Genomic DNA, 20,528 nt, shown 5'->3' on the forward strand with positions numbered 1-20,528 from the left:
ACTAGTCTCTGTGCAGTTCCCTACCAGTCGTTCTGGAGCCAAAGGATAGTTTGTGTCATGGCCAACCATTATTCGCTAACATGTGCATTGCCCTTTGGACTACATTCTATGAGTGCATTCTCTTCATAGCAAGCTCTTGTGTACGTTGTCCTGTGGTCTAGCTCCCCAGTGTGCATTGTCCTGTGGTCTAGCTCCCCAGTGTGCATTGTCCTGTGATCTAGCTCCCCAGTGTGCATGGTCCTGTGATCTAGCTCCCCAGTGTGCATGGTCCTGTGATCTAGCTCCCTCGTGTTCATGGTCCTGTGATCTAGCTCCCTCGTGTTCATGGTCCTGTGATCTAGCTCCCTCGTGTTCATGGTCCTGTGATCTAGCTCCCTCGTGTTCATGGTCCTGTGATCTAGCTCCCTCGTGTTCATGGTCCTGTGATCTAGCTCCCTCGTGTTCATGGTCCTGTGATCTAGCTCCCTCGCGTTCATGGTCCTGTGATCTAGCTCCCTCGCGTTCATGGTCCTGTGATCTAGCTCCCTCGTGTTCATGGTCCTGTGATCTAGCTCCCTCGTGTTCATGGTCCTGTGATCTAGCTCCCTCGTGTTCATGGTCCTGTGATCTAGCTCCCTCGTGTTCATGGTCCTGTGATCTCGCTCCCTCGTGTTCATGGTCCTGTGATCTCGCTCCCTCGTGTTCATGGTCCTGTGATCTAGCTCCCTCGTGTTCATGGTCCTGTGATCTAGCTCCCTCGTGTTCATGGTCCTGTGATCTAGCTCCCTCGTGTTCATGGTCCTGTGATCTAGCTCCCTCGTGTTCATGGTCCTGTGATCTAGCTCCCTCGTGTTCATGGTCCTGTGATCTAGCTCCCTCGTGTTCATGGTCTTGTGATCTAGCTCCCTCGTGTTCATGGTCCTGTGATCTAGCTCCCTCGTGTTCATGGTCCTGTGATCTAGCTCCCTCGTGTTCATGGTCCTGTGATCTAGCTCCCTCGTGTTCATGGTCCTGTGATCTAGCTCCCTCGTGTTCATGGTCCTGTGATCTAGCTCCCTCGTGTACATTGTCCTGTGGTCTGGATCCCTTGTGTACATTGTCCTGTGGTCTCGATCCCTTGTGTACATTGTCCTGTGGTCTCGATCCCTTGTTTACACGGTCCTGTGGTCTCGCTCCCTTGTGTACATTCCACTCTGGTTTTTGTGCATTTCCCCACTAGTCTCTGTGCAGTTCCCTACCAGTCGTTCTGGAGCCAAAGGATTTGTGTCATGGCCAACCATTATTCTCTAACATGTGCATTGCCCTTTGGACTACCTACTATGAGTGCATTCTCTTCATAGCAAGCTCTTGTGTCCATTGTCCTGTGGTCTAGGTCCCCAGTGTCCATTGTCCTGTGGTCTAGGTCCCCAGTGTGCATTGTCCTGTGGTCTAGGTCCCCAGTGTGCATTGTCCTGTGGTCTAGGTCCCCAGTGTGCATTGTCCTGTGGTCTAGGTCCCCAGTGTGCATTGTCCTGTGGTCTAGGTCCCCAGTGTGCATTGTCCTGTGGTCTAGGTCCCCAGTGTGCATTGTCCTGTGGTCTAGGTCCCCAGTGTGCATTGTCCTGTGGTCTAGGTCCCCAGTGTGCATTGTCCTGTGGTCTAGGTCCCCAGTGTGCATTGTCCTGTGGTCTAGGTCCCCAGTGTGCATTGTCCTGTGGTCTAGGTCCCCAGTGTGCATTGTCCTGTGGTCTAGGTCCCCAGTGTGCATTGTCCTGTGGTCTAGGTCCCCAGTGTGCATTGTCCTGTGGTCTAGGTCCCCAGTGTGCATTGTCCTGTGGTCTAGGTCCCCAGTGTGCATTGTCCTGTGGTCTAGGTCCCCAGTGTGCATTGTCCTGTGGTCTAGGTCCCCAGTGTGCATTGTCCTGTGGTCTAGGTCCCCAGTGTGCATTGTCCTGTGGTCTAGGTCCCCAGTGTGCATTGTCCTGTGGTCTAGGTCCCCAGTGTGCATTGTTCTGTGGTCTAGGTCCCCAGTGTGCATTGTCCTGTGGTCTAGGTCCCCAGTGTGCATTGTCCTGTGGTCTAGGTCCCCAGTGTGCATTGTCCTGTGGTCTAGGTCCCCAGTGTGCATTGTCCTGTGGTCTAGGTCCCCAGTGTGCATTGTCCTGTGGTCTAGGTCCCCAGTGTGCATTGTCCTGTGATCTTGGTCCCTCGTGTGCATTGTCCTGTGGTCTAGCTCCCTTGTGTACATGGTCATGTGAATTAGCTCCCTTGTGTACGTTGTCCTGTGGTCTAGCTCCCTTGTGTACATTGTCCTGTGGTCTAGCTCCCTTGTGTACGTTGTCCTGTGGTCTAGCTCCCTTGTGTACGTTGTCCTGTGGTCTAGCTCCCTTGTGTACGTTGTCCTGTGGTCTAGCTCCCTTGTGTACGTTGTCCTGTGGTCTAGCTCCCTTGTGTACGTTGTCCTGTGGTCTAGCTCCCTTGTGTACGTTGTCCTGTGGTCTAGCTCCCTTGTGTACGTTGTCCTGTGGTCTAGCTCCCTTGTGTACGTTGTCCTGTGGTCTAGCTCCCTTGTGTACGTTGTCCTGTGGTCTAGCTCCCTTGTGTACGTTGTCCTGTGGTCTCGCTCCCTTGTGTACCTTGTCCTGTGGTCTAGCTCCCTTGTGTACCTTGTCCAATGGTCTAGCTCCCTTGTGTACCTTGTCCTGTGGTCTAGCTCCCTTGTGTACCTTGTCCTGTGGTCTAGCTCCCTTGTGTACCTTGTCCTGTGGTCTAGCTCCCTTGTGTACCTTGTCCTGTGGTCTAGCTCCCTTGTGTACCTTGTCCTGTGGTCTAGCTCCCTTGTGTACCTTGTCCTGTGGTCTAGCTCCCTTGTGTACCTTGTCCTGTGGTCTAGCTCCCTTGTGTACCTTGTCCTGTGGTCTAGCTCCCTTGTGTACCTTGTCCTGTGGTCTAGCTCCCTTGTGTACATTGTGTACATTGTCCTGTGGTCTAACTCAGTTGTGTACATTCCTCTGGTGCCAATTGTGACTGGGTATTTTTCTATAAAACGCAGTACTTTAACAGGGTGTTCAGACTACAGAGAGCCTTTGTCAGCAAAGGTAAAGGGTTCCTGTCCATCTCATGCCCCAGTGTATCAGGACGCGAATCAGAAAGAACATATTAAAGTATATTTCACCTTTTTCTTCACTTATTTAAACAGTCAGTGTTCCCTGACATCTGAAATAAAGTATTTATTTAACAGAGAGTGAGATATCAATGGGGGATGTTGCCATTCCAGGCATGAAATCCTCGTTTAATTATCCATGACACTTTTTGTATTGTTAACCTGAATGTGTTTGTCGAGGATCATGGAACACAACAGGTGCCCATTGAGATTTTAATTGTGGACATGCGATGCCTCGCAGACGCCTATTCTGGGTCTTGTGAGAAACCACAGCTAGAGCATACTCCCAGTGAACTCTGACACCTGGCTAAAAGCAGGTGGACAGTTGGACATCATATCACTGGTCTGAGAAAAAAATTGGCCATTTCAGGCTAAATTTTGGAGAGCTGCCAGAGAATGAAATACAGGACACGACATAGACAAATAGAAAACAAAAAACAAAACGCGCATTCGTGACTATTGTAAGATGTGTCAATACAGATGCAAAAATTAAATAAAATAATTATATATGTTTAGATTATATGTGTATTTCTCTTTACAAGAAGTAATACCATAAGTGTTCTAAGTGAGTGTATAATTTGTTTTTATCGTTTTAGAAATGTAAAGGTGATATTATAGCTGCAGTTAGAGAGGCGATGTTATGTATAAAGATCGATTGCGGCTCTGTTCTAGAAGTGGAGCAGTTACCATGGAAACCATCAGAATGTTCCTGCAGATTGCCATACAGCTGTTCACATTTACCCGCTGTCTTTATATGCACTATTACCGTGTAGTCGATACTTTCCCTGCGTTTCCCCCATTACAGATGAGATGTGGTGTTACTGGGTGTTGGGTGTTCAGATCTGTTAAGATAAGAAATAAATGTAGCTATACCCGGCAGCGTAGGATGTGGTCTGGTTCATAGAAATGGGACATACAAAGGCAGGTAGATACTCTGTACCTACAGTAACATGGCTGCCAAGAGTATCTATCTAGCAAAAGACATGTTTCCAGTGAGTCTTTTCTTTGTATCCACAAGCCTCTACATGTTTGCTTGTCACTATGGTTAGCGGCTCCTTACAGACTACAACATTTATCCAGTAGTGACAAAGAGTTACAGGTTGCCGCTACTTATAGCCAGTCACCAAGTAGCGGCTATTGACTTCCATTATTCTCTGTGTGAGCCACTAACCGCTACTTAGTAAATGTTTTCCAATCCTATCACTACGGTTTTAACGGACAACTCTAACCCACAACTTAACACTAACCTATGGACTAGGGGGCAAAGCAGCTAATTCAGTACACCCTATGAGATAAATACACCTATATGGATTACACTGAAACTATACCAAAGAGCAATACAAATAAAAGGCCAGGGACATCTTCTAAAACATTCATATTTATGCAAGTATAGTGTGTCATTCACAAAGCAGAGATGGTTCTCAGAAGTTCCATAGATCTGTATGTGTCAAACTCCCAATTTAATACATTGTATACAGTGTCGCTATCTCACAGGGTGCAGAGCGCATGTTCAGGGTGAGACTTTATAACCAGCAAGGTTTGGTTGTTATGGTGACAGGTTGCACAGTGATTTACCAGCGGGTGGCTATAACCAGCAAGGTTTGGTTGTTATGGTGACAGGTTGCACAGTGCTTTACCAGCGGGTGGCTATAACCAGCAAGGTTTGGTTGTTATGGTGACAGCTTGCACAGTGCTTTACCAGCGAGTGGCTATAACCAGCAAGGTTTGGTTGTTATGGTGACAGGTTGCACAGTGCTTTACCAGCGAGTGGCTATAACCAGCAAGGTTTGGTTGTTATGGTGACAGGTTGCACAGTGCTTTACCAGCGGGTGGCTATAACCAGCAAGGTTTGGTTGTTATGGTGACAGGTTGCACAGTGCTTTACCAGCGAGTGGCTATAACCAGCAAGGTTTGGTTGTTATGGTGACAGCTTGCACAGTGCTTTACCAGCGGGTGGCTATAACCAGCAAGGTTTTGTTGTTATGGTGACAGGTTGTACAGTGCTTTACCAGCGAGTGGCTATAACCAGCAAGGTTTGGTTGTTATGGTGACAGGTTGCACAGTGCTTTACCAGCGGGTGGCTATAACCAGCAAGGTTTGGTTGTTATGGTGACAGCTTGCACAGTGCTTTACCAGCGAGTGGCTATAACCAGCAAGGTTTGGTTGTTATGGTGACAGGTTGCACAGTGCTTTACCAGCGGGTGGCTATAACCAGCAAGGTTTGGTTGTTATGGTGACAGCTTGCACAGTGCGTTACCAGCGAGTGGCTATAACCAGCAAGGTTTGGTTGTTATGGTGACAGGTTGCACAGTGCTTTACCAGCGAGTGGCTATAACCAGCAAGGTTTGGTTGTTATGGTGACAGCTTGCACAGTGCTTTACCAGCGGGTGGCTATAACCAGCAAGGTTTTGTTGTTATGGTGACAGGTTGTACAGTGCTTTACCAGCGAGTGGCTATAACCAGCAAGGTTTGGTTGTTATGGTGACAGCTTGCACAGTGCTTTACCAGCGGGTGGCTATAACCAGCAAGGTTTGGTTGTTATGGTGACAGCTTGCACAGTGCTTTACCAGCGAGTGGCTATAACCAGCAAGGTTTGGTTGTTATGGTGACAGGTTGCACAGTGCTTTACCAGCGGGTGGCTATAACCAGCAAGGTTTGGTTGTTATGGTGACAGCTTGCACAGTGCGTTACCAGCGAGTGGCTATAACCAGCAAGGTTTGGTTGTTATGGTGACAGGTTGCACAGTGCTTTACCAGCGGGTGGCTATAACCAGCAAGGTTTGGTTGTTATGGTGACAGCTTGCACAGTGCTTTACCAGCGAGTGGCTATAACCAGCAAGGTTTGGTTGTTATGGTGACAGGTTGCACAGTGCTTTACCAGCGGGTGGCTATAACCAGCAAGGTTTGGTTGTTATGGTGACAGCTTGCACAGTGCTTTACCAGCGGGTGGCTAATCTGCGATTGGTTTGTATGTTTGTAATGATGGACAAACCTTAGCTCTTCAGTTCTTGTGGTCTCTATTTCCCATGATAAAGACTGGCTGGCCAGCTTGTGGAGGTTACTGGTCACTATCCCGGGACGGAAATGGGACTTCCAACGCCATCATTTCTTCTTAAACAGAGATGTTCCTTTTAATACCATAAACATATACTCCCAGCCTTGCAATGGAGCCATTGACTTTAATTCATATAACCAGTTTAATGCCAGAAGCACCCAGACAGCAGCGGTCACTGGACAATGATTGAGTTAATTAGCCGTGTCACCATTGGTCTGATTGAGATCATCAGTGGGATCATGTAGAGTTTGAAATGAGTTAATAATTGTTTCACTGTGAGATACTGAGTGCTGCAGGATCTGTAAGGATCTGAGTTCATCAGAAAAGTCCCCATTGAAAGCTCTGCACACCCAGTAAATGGTCTTCTAGTTATTATTAGCATTTAAATAGCACCATCACATTCCACAGCGCAGTACAGTACAGTTGTAGAACAATAATTGACAGACACAGTAATACAGAGAGAAAAGAAATGTTCAGATGAGCTTGCACTCTATGAGGAGGGGATAAAGGAGGGAGAGCAGCATGTCAGGAGGGATTGATGGATCAAATTAAACTAGTAAAAGTGGTTGTGGATGAATGGGCAGGTGAAAGAAGGGTGAGTCGGATGATTAAGTGTGGAGGGCTATTATAATATGACAGGAGTCACTCAGGAATGTGGCAGCCTTTCCTTAAATGGCGTTTTTAGTAATTAACCAGCCTGCGTCATTGGTTCAATAGGCAGAACACAGGGTTTAAATTTACTGTGCCGCTCTCTCCAAGCCACGGGAGAATACCTTATGGAGTGCCTGTTATATTGGAAATTTACAACATTTATCCCCATTAACATTTTGGGGTGAATCTCCCCCTCTATGGACAATCAGACCTTCTCCAGCTCGTCCAGCAGATTATGTGAAAGTTTGTGCGCGGTGTAAAAATGTGCAGGAAGGAGAGTCCTTTTTAAAGCATTATCTTGTTATTTACTTGGTAATAAGACGTTTTACCAATCACATTCCTAAATCGGTGTCCACCTTCCACAAATTGGGGGGCTTGTGGCTGGGCAGGAGCTGGCTGGGAAGTGTATGGGGTAGATATTTGAAATTTTCTTTTGATGACATGATATACAGTGAATTTCAAAATGTATAGTTATGACACACAGTTAGAGAGCTGCATCTCAAGTTTGGGAAACCCTGTACGCAATATTGTATTCCCAGTATTTGTTGCAGCCTGTAACAAGTTGTATGTTTAAGAGAGCATTGAGCAAAACTGTCCCCGAGTCAGACGTTTTCTCTCTGTGACGCATGCTACCGTTAAAGACTAAAAACTCTGCGTTCGGACATTCTGAAGATTGTATAACTAACGGTAATAGAGCTGGGAATCATTCCTGAACAGACTCGTTCATCTTTAATGGAAATCCAGCACAAGTAAGGATTCTCGCAAGCTGCGCAGTAAGAATAGTTAAAGTTGTGGTTGGTATAAAGATAACTGGAAGGCCTCCAGCGTCCGTACAGACGGTGGAGCTCAACGCCTACAAGGCTATAATATTGAACAATGTGACATTTGGACCATAGCGCAGTAATTAGCTTTGCTTATCAGTCTTCAGGAGGAAAAAGGAAATGCTTGTTTGACCTTTAACCTCTGACATCACCTGCCGTGTGAATTGTAAACCTTTGAGTCTTGTTTTTCCCTTCCAGTGTTTTTGTAACAATGTAACAACAGCAATAAAGCACTCCAACTGTCAGTCATTAGCACTCTGCCATTGGAAATCAAGCAACCGTCACTAATTAGAACACACGGAGCTGGATTGTGGGAGAGATCACCTTCTGTACACTGTACCACGGACAGTGCCCACGTCAGGAGACACAGACTGCTCACCAGCTCTGAAATAAGAACTTTCTTAATAACATCCACACGAAGAGCCCCAGGTCCAGAACCATAGTTTCTGTTAATATGAAGTTCTTTGCCTTGGGGACCACACTGCAAACCGGGACCATGTCAGATCCCCATGTGAATACAGAAATTCGGTAGTACGATCAGTCACTTGGTATGGGTCTGGCCACTCTCCACAAACACACTCATTGTATTCACGAAAATGGGACTGGAGATTTGAAATGAGATTAAATTTCAAGTCCAACGTGGATGAACTGGAGAAATTCTGCAACTTGGCGGTAAATCCAGTATTTCTATACAAGGTGAAATTCTCCAAAATCCCCAGTCTAATGAACCAACCCAAATGTTTTACATAGGTTTTTTTTTTAGTTTTTTTGCTCATTGAGTAACTTTTTCTCTCTCGTCCATTTGGCTTAGTTATCCAGCTTTATCCATAGCAACAAATAAAAAATATATAGCGCTGAGTAGAATGCCAAGGTTGTAATATAATCCAGATACGTTGTTATTCCAGCTATTCATAAACTCTTGAAGCTATTGCTCCAGAGCCCCCAAGCAGCACATCTTGCTTTCATTATCGTGCTCCGACCCATTATTGCAGAGCGTTAACCTTTTCATTCCTGGTTTTAGAATCAGACGTCTTGACATATAAGCAGCTTCCTTAAGACTGGGGAGCCCAGTTCTTGGGGTCTTTCTGCATATGAAATGCTGCTGACTGTTACAAATAAAGCTGGATTTGATGTGTACTGAATATCGCCTGTAAACAAGCGCCATATACACTTAACGCAAATAAGAGCGTTCAATAATATTTGGCCTCTTTTTTAGAGATTAGCACCTTGAGGAGAAGCAATGGCCCCCACTCCCTCAGCAGAGATTCATCCCATCTGATGTGAAGTACAGCATATCTGTGACAATGTTGCTGGGGCCTCGATTTAGGGAACTCTACTGAATGACTGTCTCTGTGGTTTGGATGCGTAACCACAGGGTGTGCTCAATGTTACATGATTGAGACATTGTCGGCTGATTACAGAATATACAGTTGCAAGAAAAAGTATGTGAACCCTTTGGAATGATATGGATTTCTGCAGAAATTGGTCATACAATGTGATCTGATCATCATCTAAGTCACAACAATAGACAATCACAGTCTGCTTAAACTAATAACACACAAAGAATGACATGTGCTCTTGTGCAAACTGTAAACATGCAGCAATGTTTTGTTTAGACAGCAGTGGCATCCTCTGTGGTATCCTCCCATGAAATCCATTCTGGTTTAGTGTTTTACGTGTTGTAGATTCGCTAACAGGGATGTTAGCATTTGCCAGTGACTTTTGTAAGTCTTTAGCTGACACTCTAGGATTCTTCTTCACCTCATTGAGCAGTCTGCGCTGTGTTCTTGCAGTCATCTTTACAGGACGGCCACTCCTAGGGAGAGTGGCAGCAGTGCTGAACCACAATTTGTCTTACCATGGACTGATGAACAGCAAGGCTTTTGGAGATACTTTTATAACCCTTTCCAGCTTTATGCAAGTCAACAATTCTTACTCATAGGTCTTCTGAGAGCTCTTTTGTGCGAGGCATCATTCACATCAGGCAATGCTTCTTGTGAAAAGCAAACCCAGAACTGGTGTGTGTTTTTGTTTTTTTATAGGGCAGGGCAGCTGTAACCAACACCTCCAATCTCATCTCATTGATTGGACTCCAGTTGGCTGACATCTCACTCCAATTAGCTCTTGGAGATGTCATTAGTCTAGGGGTTCACATACTTTTTCCACCTGCACTGTGAATGTTTACATGGTGTGTTCAATAAAAACATGGCATCATTTCATTCTTTGTGTGTTATTAATTTAAGCAGACTGTGATTGTCTATTGTTGTGACTTAGATGATGATCAGCTCACATTTTATGACCAATTTGTGCAGAAATCCATATCATTCCAAAGGGTTCACATACTTTTTCTTGCAACTGTATGTATATATATATATATATATAAAAAATAAAAAAACGAAAGCGACCATGCCAGCCCACATGATGGGTTATGTTTACCCCCCCGGGGCTGGTGTCATTTCAGTCATCAAGCCAACATTATTGTAGAACTCCTTGACAAGTAAACATTGCAGTAACCATTCCCTTTACTATCCAATAGCACTTACGCATGCTGTAGCACTGTACAATTACCATATTAAAAAAAAAAAAATAATCGCACTTACGGCCATACCAGTCTGAAAATGCCTGATCTCGTCAGATCTCGGAAGCCATCCAGACTCGGGCCTGGTTAGTACTTGTATGGGAGACCAACTAGGAACCTCAGGTGCCGTAAGCTTTAAAAAAAAAAAAAAAAAAAATAATCGCAGAACGAGTTAAGATGAGCAAGAGATTTGCTATGCAAGAGTAACTTTCCACTTTATAATGGTTATGAAAATGTGTAAAAGAAAATGATTTGGGATAATCTCCTTTATTTATTGCTGAATTGGTGGCCGATTTGTAAACCGTGTCTGGGCTAGTCCCGTTCACTAGTAGCGTGATCGGAGTCCTCCTGCCTTGTAAACCCCCAACAAGATGACGGCCAGGTTATTTACATTTCAGCTATTTTGGCTTTAATTCCCTCCTCCCCCACTAAACCAAACCCAGAGTCTCCTGCCCAGGTAGAAAATTAAACGATATTAATCGTGTGCTGCAGGAATCAGTGTTCAGGACTGTGACGTGTCTTTCAGGGAGGTTTGCACCTATTGTTACAGTGGATGTGTGTGTAATATAAAAGGGTAGATTTGTGGTACCATGCGATAATTATAAATCAAATTATTAACACTTACAGAGGACTTCTGCTGCACAGCTTATGTAGTTACATTACTCTCAGAAATGTTTTATACTTAGAGTGCAAGCTCTTTCCACGAGGAACTGCCTAAACTGTGGACTTCAGTCTTTCTGCTTTAAGTGCGTTTGGTATATGTGCTGTAAATGGCCCCATGTGAATCTTTATTTGGGTTTTTGCTAGGTTTTAAAATACAATTGGACAGTTTATGAAATAAACTAGACAACGTGGGATCAACCACTGCTAGATATGAGTCCCATTTTTTTTTTCCACAAACTCTGTCTCGATTATCCAGAAGAGCTACGGTATGTAAGTTGGAGTGTTATTTATTCAGACCCCCTCAGAGAGCTGGAGTAGTGCGAAGGGGTTCTGGTCGCATAGCTTTCTGTAAATAAATCCTAATCTGTATATTACATTTTATATGAAACAGATGGCTGAGAGGATATGAATCTCTTTAGAGGGTGTGAATTTGAATAGCAGGGTGACGATTAAATAAACAGTGTTCTCTGCTGCTCGTTAGAAGGGCGGTTTGATATAAAGTGGGGGGAACAATACAAATCGTCCTGGCTGAGCGTTTTACGTTTTACACTTGGCCATCAGCTTACTGGATTCCAAATAACAGAGGGAACTTTGCAAGACAGACCAACTTCCATCCAAAAAAAAAAAATCAATAAAAAAAAAAAAAAAAAGATAAATTGGGGAATTTTATATTCAGCGATTTAGCCCTAAAATGTGAAATTCATTTTTCCCAACAATCCACACTTTAGTGAATGAGCTTGTTTAAGAGGTTATTTCACCAGATATAGGACGAGGATGACGTGATCACGACAGGATTAAATTCTCACCCTTTGAAGACCCAGATCTATAATGTTTTTAGCTCTTAGTAAATTGGTCAGACTCGGGCCCATCAGATTGAAATGTAAAAAGATTAAAAGCGGAGGAGTTATTTAATGATGGGAGATGAGGCAGCTCTTCACTCATGTCTAGATGTATTAACAGAGATGTCCTGCTTCATTCAAACATTCATTGAATTTTTATTTCTGTCCTTAGTAAATGTAAAATCAACCTGTTTGGTTCTAAAACAAAGTAAAAATGAAAGTTTGAACGCCCCTCTCACGTTATGGTTCTTTTAGTCTCTAGGTATACAGCGCTGTGGCGTAGGTTGTTGCTATATTAATAAGAATACACAGGGCAGGCTCAGAGTTTCATTGCAGAAAGCCCATGTGTTTTTGCCACTTGTAGCCTAAATTCCGGCTCTGAAACTTTCACTCAGAGCTCTGTCTCCCGTGTCCCTAAACACTCATTTCCAAAACAATGTGCCCTTTGACCCCAGAGCCTTTGTCTGCATCTCAGACTAGTTCCGCAAGAGAAGCAGGTTCTTTGTGTGTATTGTTCTGTGTCTCGACGCCTCGCGTTGCAGCGCAAGATGCACTTGGCTTTATACACACTGAGGATTACATTTGTCTCTAAGAAACTGAGAGTAAAGTGTGAGACGCCCTTCTTCAGTCTCTTCTAAAACTTCATAAAAAGTTAATCTAAAACTAAACACCCTCTAAACTCCACTGGTGGCAAAAATTAAAATGTAAAGGGCTATATTAAGTTATTTCCTGAATACGCATACGTGCATCTCTACAGCTGCCTGACCTATAACCGGACACTGCAGGGCATAGATCCTTGGGCAGTGATGACATATTAGATGTTAGTGAAGTACAAAAGCTATGCAGATATTCAAGGGAAACTACTTCAGAAAATATTCAGTGCCAAGGTGAACTGTTAGTGCCCTTCGATATCTGTGTATAAAAAAATAAATGCATTTTATTACACCTTAAATCATTTGCCCTGAAGCTTACAATCTAGATTTGAGTGCACAACAGTTCCATGCATAATACTGTAATAAAGTGCAACATGTTATTACTGTTCAACATTAAATAAAACATTCCATGCGTGACGTGACAGACACTGTGCAGGGCATGACATCACTGGGACATGCGTGATGTGTCAGACCGTGTGCAGGGCATGACATCACTGGGACACACGTGACAAACACTGTGCAGAGCATAACATCACATCACCGGGACACGCGTGATGTGACAGACACTGTGCATGGCATGACATCACCGGGACACACATGATGTGACAGACACTGTGCATGGCATGACATCACCGGGACACGCGTGGCATGTCAGACACTGTGCATGGCATCACTGGGACACACGTGATGTGTCAGGCACTGTGCAGGGCATGACATCACCGGGACACGCGTGGCATGTCAGACACTGTGCATGGCATCACTGGGACACACGTGATGTATCAGGCACTGTGCAGGGCATGACATCACCGGGACACGCGTGGCATGTCAGACACTGTGCATGGCATCACTGGGACACACACGATGTATCAGGCACTGTGCAGGGCATGACATCACTGGGACACACATGTGCCAGGATTATGGGAATACAATCTCTGACTGCCTCCATTGAGGCACTTCTTCTCCCCGTATTAACACGATAGGACAATAATAAGAACAATGTGCCCTCCTGGCATAGAGCTAGAAGACAGGCAGCAGCCACAAAGTTGCCAGACTCAGTGTTGCCCACGTGCCACGTTGTGGCAGTTTATTTCTAGTGGACGGCTGTTAAAGCTTTGAGATCCTAGAACCTGTATAACAAGCTGACCCTCATTGCATCGCCAGTCTTCCCTGAATACATCTTGACCACAGAGTTAAAAAAAAATGCAGCCAGGGGCCACATATAGCGTTCTACACTCCTCAGACTAAAGTTCCTATAATTTCCTTGAACCTGGCATACAGGTAAGAAACAAACAGAAAAAGGCATTTTCTTTGTTGTTTTTTTGCCTTTTTTCCCCCTTTTCTTGATAAACTGGGACTGTTATTCCCTGATTCTGTTTGCAAAGCCTGATGCCCAAGTGGCTGAACAGAGGTACTCTCTTTGATCTGCAGAATAAGAATATCTCTCTGTATTGATCCCCTTTGAGTGAGCTGATGGGTTGTACTGCGCGATAGAAAGCCAAATGTCATCCGGCAATCACCTGCTTTTATCATTCCAGTATTTACACCAGGCTGTAAATAAAATCTATGTTTGCCTGTAGGCTTGCTTTCGCTAGCACATCCTTTTTTTTTTTCTTCAATGTTTTTATTTATTTATTTTTGCTTTAACTCTTATTTCTCCACGTTAACCAAAAAGAAACAAAACGACAAATAAATAAAAACTACTTTACGGACACCATTTTTGGTTTGAAATCTGCGAGAGTCCTGGACTATGAGCTGGGAGGAAATAGACTCTGGGCTAAAAGCCTAAAGAAACAAATAAATCCAAGATCCCACATTGACATTTAACCTCACTTAGAATGACGTGTAAAAAAAAAGTCCACTATTAATATTACAAATATATTACACTATAATTATACCTCACACTGACAGGGTTTGTAACATGACAAAATATAAACAGACCTTGACGGTTAGACACCTGGATATTGTTAATATGTGCAATAGTTTAAAATAACATTTAAAGGGACAGTAAACCATTTTTACACATCCTGGTTTGCCATGTTGCTTGGGGGATTGGATAACCATGTTTCTGGAGATAAACTGTGTAAGCCGCCATCGGTGGCACCTTTGATGTTTTTTTAAAACCAAAAAGTAAACAGAGTGCAGGACATTTATCTGATACTAGTCTGATAGCAAAATATTGTGGGTCTGAATTCGAATACAGTGTCGCCCACTGACTAAACAGCAAGGTTTTAGCCGCAGAAGTCGTCTTGCAGAGAAGCGTTCAACGCGTCCGACTGGCAGTTAGTTGGGAAACGCTGTCCAGTACTCGAAGGGTTAAAGGGGGTTCATATCTTAGTGAGAGGCGGCTTTGCGTTTTAATCATCCAGTTCGGAGAACGCACAAGGTAACGCAGGAAGTGGAGAGGTTAAGTGCGAACGCTGGAACCTTATCTGCCCACTCACCCCGGGGTGCTGCTCTGAGATCTGAAAATAACTTCTGACATCATTGGATCATTGCGGTCGCTATATACCCCCTTCATAATACCTGCCCTGTCCATCCATAAAGTTATACGTTCATTTCTTTATCCAGTTATTCAGAGAATGTAACATATATCGACAGGATTTGTATTTACCTAAAATCAGGAACCCTTTTGTAAGCTGCAATTATTTTTTATTAGTGGGATTTTCTCCCAAACTGACAGTTATTCACTTAAGTGTGACTTGTCATCAATTTAAAGTGAATTTCATCATTTAGGCCAGAGTAGTCGAGCTGAGAACAAATCCCACAATCCTGCATTAGTTACACAAGCCCTGAGTAGTGAGAAGAGCGAGTACAGCCAATGCCTATTCTCTGCTTTCTCCAGAAATGGAAAACATCGGTCTGCAGCCAACATATTGTTCTGCGTTTTTATAAAACCACTCGACGTACAGCTCCGACGCTGCAGGAAAACAACTCATTTAAAAAGCAGCTTTTTTTTTCCCTTTCTTGCTTTCCTTAATTCTCAGACCCTGACTTTTATTATCACGGCCATGGGAGACAATAAAAAGCCCTGGGTTTAAACATAAAAAGCTTGATCAAGAGAACAATTACAAAAACCAAATAAAATATAAACATTTCATACGGCTAATAATATAAAACCATTTTTAGACACGGAACTGAGACGATGGATCAGCGCCGCAGTAAAATAACGTTTTATTATCTAATACAGGGGTAGGCAACCTACGGCACTAGTGCCATGCACGGCACTCGAGGTGTCTTTGCACGGCACTCAAGGCTGCTAGAGCCAAACAGGCTCTGGCCTATCAGGAGTCCCAGTAAAATTTCAGATATCTGCTAATCCGAAAAGGTAGTGAAGGACAATCCTCAATTTATGCATTGCAGCATGTAGAGGAAGTAATCTCAGATCACTTCCTCCCAGCACTTCTGAATAGGAATCCACACTGTAGTAGAGCAGCTCACAGTTGCTGTTGCAGCTCCTATCCTTAACATTCCCGTGGTCGGCCTAGTCCCCACTGGAAGCCACCCACACTGCTAGATATACACAGAAATGCACTATTTCCTCCCACAAAGAGAGGAGCGCGCGGGAAAGAAGAGTAGGCTGATTGGAGGGGGGCTGGCTGAGAGCTCTAGACTCCAACTCCCAACACCTTCAGCCACCATCAGGAAAGGTAGGATACTGGAGGGTGGGTTTTAAAGTGTATGTCTGTGTCAGTATGTCTGTCAGTGTGTGTGTGTCTTTGTGTGTCAGTATATCTGTGTGTGTGTCAGTATGTGTCAGTATGTCTGTGTGTGTCAGTATATCTGTGTGTGTGTGTTTCAGTATGTTTGTATGTCAGCATGTCTGTGAGTGTGTGTCAGTATGTCTGTGTGCGCATTTCAGTGTGTATAGATCTGTGTGTGTGTGTGTGTGTGTGTGTGTATATGTGCATACATCTCAGCATTCACACACTAACACTACACACAAATACACCCCTGCATTCAAATTTCAACACTACGTACAAACACATGTCTGTGTTACACACCAAAATTATATGTAAATACACCCCTGCATTCAAAAACCAACACTACACAAATACATGCTTGCAATCACGCCAACACCACATACAAACATATTCCATAAAAAACCTGTTTACATTCAAACACACAAAAACTGCTTAGTGCTAAATACAGACCTGCAAACATGGGTAAATGGTAGAGCCCCAGCTGTCAATGCATTTCTGGAGTTGCACGACAGATGGGGATCTACCTTTTAATCACCCGTGCAACAGGGAGACCCCCAAAAATTCTTGCACCTCTCTACTTTTGGTACACCACTGTGTTGAGATGGAGGACGTGATTGCATGCCTGAGGAGGGGGGACAGGGTCCAGGGGGCCCCAAGCAAATGCTTTGCCCAGGGTCCAGTCACTATTAAAGACGGCCCTGCTTATACGCACAAATGCAACGATACAAAGCAATTACAGTAAAAATAACAGAAGCAGAATACGGCAGCATACACCCCTGGATTAAAAAAAAAAAAATAGGACCGGCACGCTACAGGACATCACAATCCTGTATCGGCACAGTGCTGCTAAAAGGTTGCCTACCCCTGATCTAATAAATTGGTGTCCACATTCTAAACGTTGTTCTGTTAGGTCTTCACAGTAATTCTGTGCGGTGCTTTCATAGAATGATACACACAGTCTCTTTAACAGATTGGCTTTTCTTTATATCACACTGCTAAAAATGTAATAAATATTCTACTAAATACCTAAACAAACACTACTGGCACCAAAAACTAGAAAAAGGAGGGTTTGCAAAATAGGCTTTTGCTCAAATCTGACTGGATGAAATAAACGAACCAATCTATGGCCGCAAATAAGTATTCGTATGTCTCTACCAAATGGCCCTCAGTTAACTGTTGACAGCTATTTATAGAACTAACAGGCCTGATTTTTTTATTATTATTTTTTCTTATAGGTGATGGGCATATATTTTGAAGACTAGTTGGTAACCCGATGATTTTCGGCTATATTGATTGCGGTTGTATAATAGACTGTACTCTAAGATACGGTTATTGGAAGTGTGTGGGAATGTGCATGAAAAGTGATGCCGTATAATTTGGCTATACCCAGTGAGACGGACATGGTTTGGTAAAAGGAGAAACATGACCATACGATGCCAAGAATGCGGAGACTTTCTTTATTAAAGTCATGTATCTAAGGCGGCCAAACAATACTCAACCGTGGCTAATGTCCGTGGCAGCTGGACTGATCTCTGCTCACAGGGAGCACAATGTGCTGAGGGAAGGACTTTCCCCTCGCTCTGCCTGCTCAGCAGAAGTATTGGGAGGAGTGAGTGTGCATATCTGACCCATATCTGCATTACACAGCTATGAGTCATGCTGCCTGGGGCGGGTCCATCAGGAGTTCAGGTACAGCTTACAAATAATCGGATGTGGCTGGGTCAGGGGTGGTGGTAGTCGTCATCTTCACCTTGGCTGTTTGGGATTTGGAGTCACTAACCTGACACCTTTCAGGCCACGGGGAATGCAGCAAGCACTATAAACCAGGACTTTAGGACGTATTCACTAAACTGGGAACTTTGGAGAATTGTACAAAGTCGCTGAGCCGTGAAAATAGAAAATTTTTCCAATTCAGCTATTTTAACCTTAAATTTGCCCCTTAATTTCTGGAGAAGCATATAAATCCCTTAGTGGCTTTGTTTTGCGTCTTTTTGAATATTTCCTTCATCCCTTGAAAAGTAAGGTAGTTCAGATTTCACAAAAATGAAAATGTTTACACATTTATTGTCACCATATGCACAGAACTCACAATTGGGAGGAATAATGCTTCCTGAATAAAAGTAATAATTAAGGAAATAAAATGTATACCGATTATTCCATTCAAGCATAGTCGCTCAAACCTTGGAGAATTCAGTAAAAACGTGTGCCAAACAGTTAAGTGATTGTAAAGGCTGACGTTTCATTGGTTACATAGGTTTGAGTAGTATGGAATTAGGTTTAAATAAAAATTAGATTATAAGCTCTGTGGAACACACAAGCCAGTACAAACTGGTTCTCCCCGCGCCATCGCTCTCCCTCCATCATAGATATATTGCGCTGGCGTTTCACAGAACCGATCTGTAATAGTGACACGTGAAGGGAAGCTCTGCTTGGAGGTTCACATGTGCAGTTTTATTCCAATAACCGATCTGTTCTTCCCACCTTGTTTGTTGTTGACTCGGACAGGCTTTAAGTCCCTTTAAAATAACTTTGTCTGGAAAGCCATCCATGAAAACCCCGTTCTGGACCGTTAGTGTCAATGTATCTCCAGCGTGGTCCCCCTCCTACTGAAGCTGATGATTGAAATTGAAGGTTTGCAAGAGCAATTTATCTTGGGGAGCTGGGGGCCACAGGGTGTGCTTTGCGCTGACCGGGGTAGACATTGACATACAGTCTGTCACCAGACTAATTGTTGTTTGAATTACCTGTTATGATCCGATGGCAAATCCGCCAGTGAAGCAGAAAATGCATCTTGAATTGTGTGATCTTAGCAGGCGTGAGCAGTGTACAGCAAGATGGATAAACACAATTATAGGGCAGACCTGTAGAGAGGAAATCTATTTAAATCTTGTAATGTTAAGCAGAGCTGTGTTTAATTCATTTGGACCAATTTGTAGATGATGTATGAGTGCCAATAGACATTAGTCTAGGAGGAGGCTCCCCCCTCCCGTCTAACTGAGAGCAGACAGCAAAACTGACCGTTACAGTCACTCTTACTAATGGACGTACATAGTTAGACTGACAAAAAGATGGACTAACTGTATTGTTTGAGGCTCTCTGCGCAAATGACCCAATAACAAAAACACACGATTCGGAAACAGAGGGAGCTCTACTGCACCAGCATTTATTGATGACTCAAACAGAGCTGTTTAAAGACGCAGTTTGTTTTCTAACAAATTCAAACGCGTGAATTGTGGGCACTGTAACGTGGGTGGCATTTTATTTAGAGCTTTTAAAGAAGTTATGTCTTTCTTTCGTTTTATTTTTACATTTTTAAAAAATTATTTCTTGTTGAAATAATCTGTGCACTCGGGCAGGTTAGACTTTTCAGACGATTCACCGTGTGTCGATAGTATTTTTGCAGCATACTGCAGCCATATTGAAGTTGGCGCAGTAAAGGTACATTGATACAGCTGGAACCATCGTAAGAAAGGTTGGGCAGTGTCATCCTTGCTCTTATATCTTTTGTTACACCGTATATGTTTAACAGTAACACAGGTCACAAAGATTGTGACTCCCACTGTTTCTAAACAACATGAGCTGTTAATTGTTCTCTGCGCAGTGTGAAGCATTCTGGCTCCTCCGACAAGTGAGGTCGCTGATTATGGTGACACCCATGCGGGTCTGAATTTGTTTTGTTACTGGTACTGGTATGTTTATGTGTTATGTTTAAAACATTTTTGTTGAAATTACATTGTAGGCCAGGCTGGCATAGGATGCAAAATCAAATTGTCCCATGATTCCTTTCTCTCAACTCACAAACATTCTTTGACAAAAAATATCATCATGTAAATGATACCCAGAGAGGAGAGCATCTTGGGAACCTGGTGGCACATATTGCCCGAGACCATCAGCTTTGGTCCGTGTGTCCGCTATAAATGTTTCCATATCTTTAATGAACTCTTTGCTTGGTATAACTAAGTTAATCATTTCATTTCTGAGCTTATCAATTAAAATATTCCGTAGGATGTGTTTATTCACTGGGCAGACCTTACATGTCATTGTATTATTCCGTTTTTAATACATTGTTATTGTATCAGCTCCTCGCACTTCTTCCAGGGTTTCAGGTCGTTGGCCAGACCTGTACATTTAGGACACCCAGTATGGATTACATTTTACCCAGTAACCAAAGTAACAATTTGGGGGATTTTGTCCAAGATGTTCTTTGTTCGTTGTATGGTTATGCCTTTCATTAAGAATAAATGATGGCGTAAAGCGTTGGAGTAAAGACGGTGTAAAACAAAGTAATGTTGAGTGGTTTCCGCAGAGTTTGCAAGGTTCTTGTTTACTGGATGTTACTTCTTCTTGAAAAGTGTTGCCCTGCAGTACATAGAATTAATATGCTACACGAGGGGAGTTAATTGCCTGAGAAGGCATTTGGGATCGTTTCAGAGGTTTATAATGCGCC

General features: G+C 43.6%; 1 protein-coding gene and 1 pseudogene across 39 annotated transcripts in view; both read left to right on the forward strand.

The window, feature by feature from the left end:
* TCF7L2 (transcription factor 7 like 2) overlaps nt 1-20,528 on the forward strand; it is a 205,093-nt gene that overhangs the window by 24,708 nt on the left and 159,857 nt on the right. The window lies entirely within an intron of this gene.
* LOC134575936 (5S ribosomal RNA) lies at nt 10,242-10,360 on the forward strand (annotated as a pseudogene).

The sequence above is a fragment of the Pelobates fuscus genome, chromosome 10, assembly GCF_036172605.1.
Source record: "Pelobates fuscus isolate aPelFus1 chromosome 10, aPelFus1.pri, whole genome shotgun sequence".
Taxonomy (NCBI): Eukaryota; Metazoa; Chordata; class Amphibia; order Anura; family Pelobatidae; genus Pelobates; species Pelobates fuscus.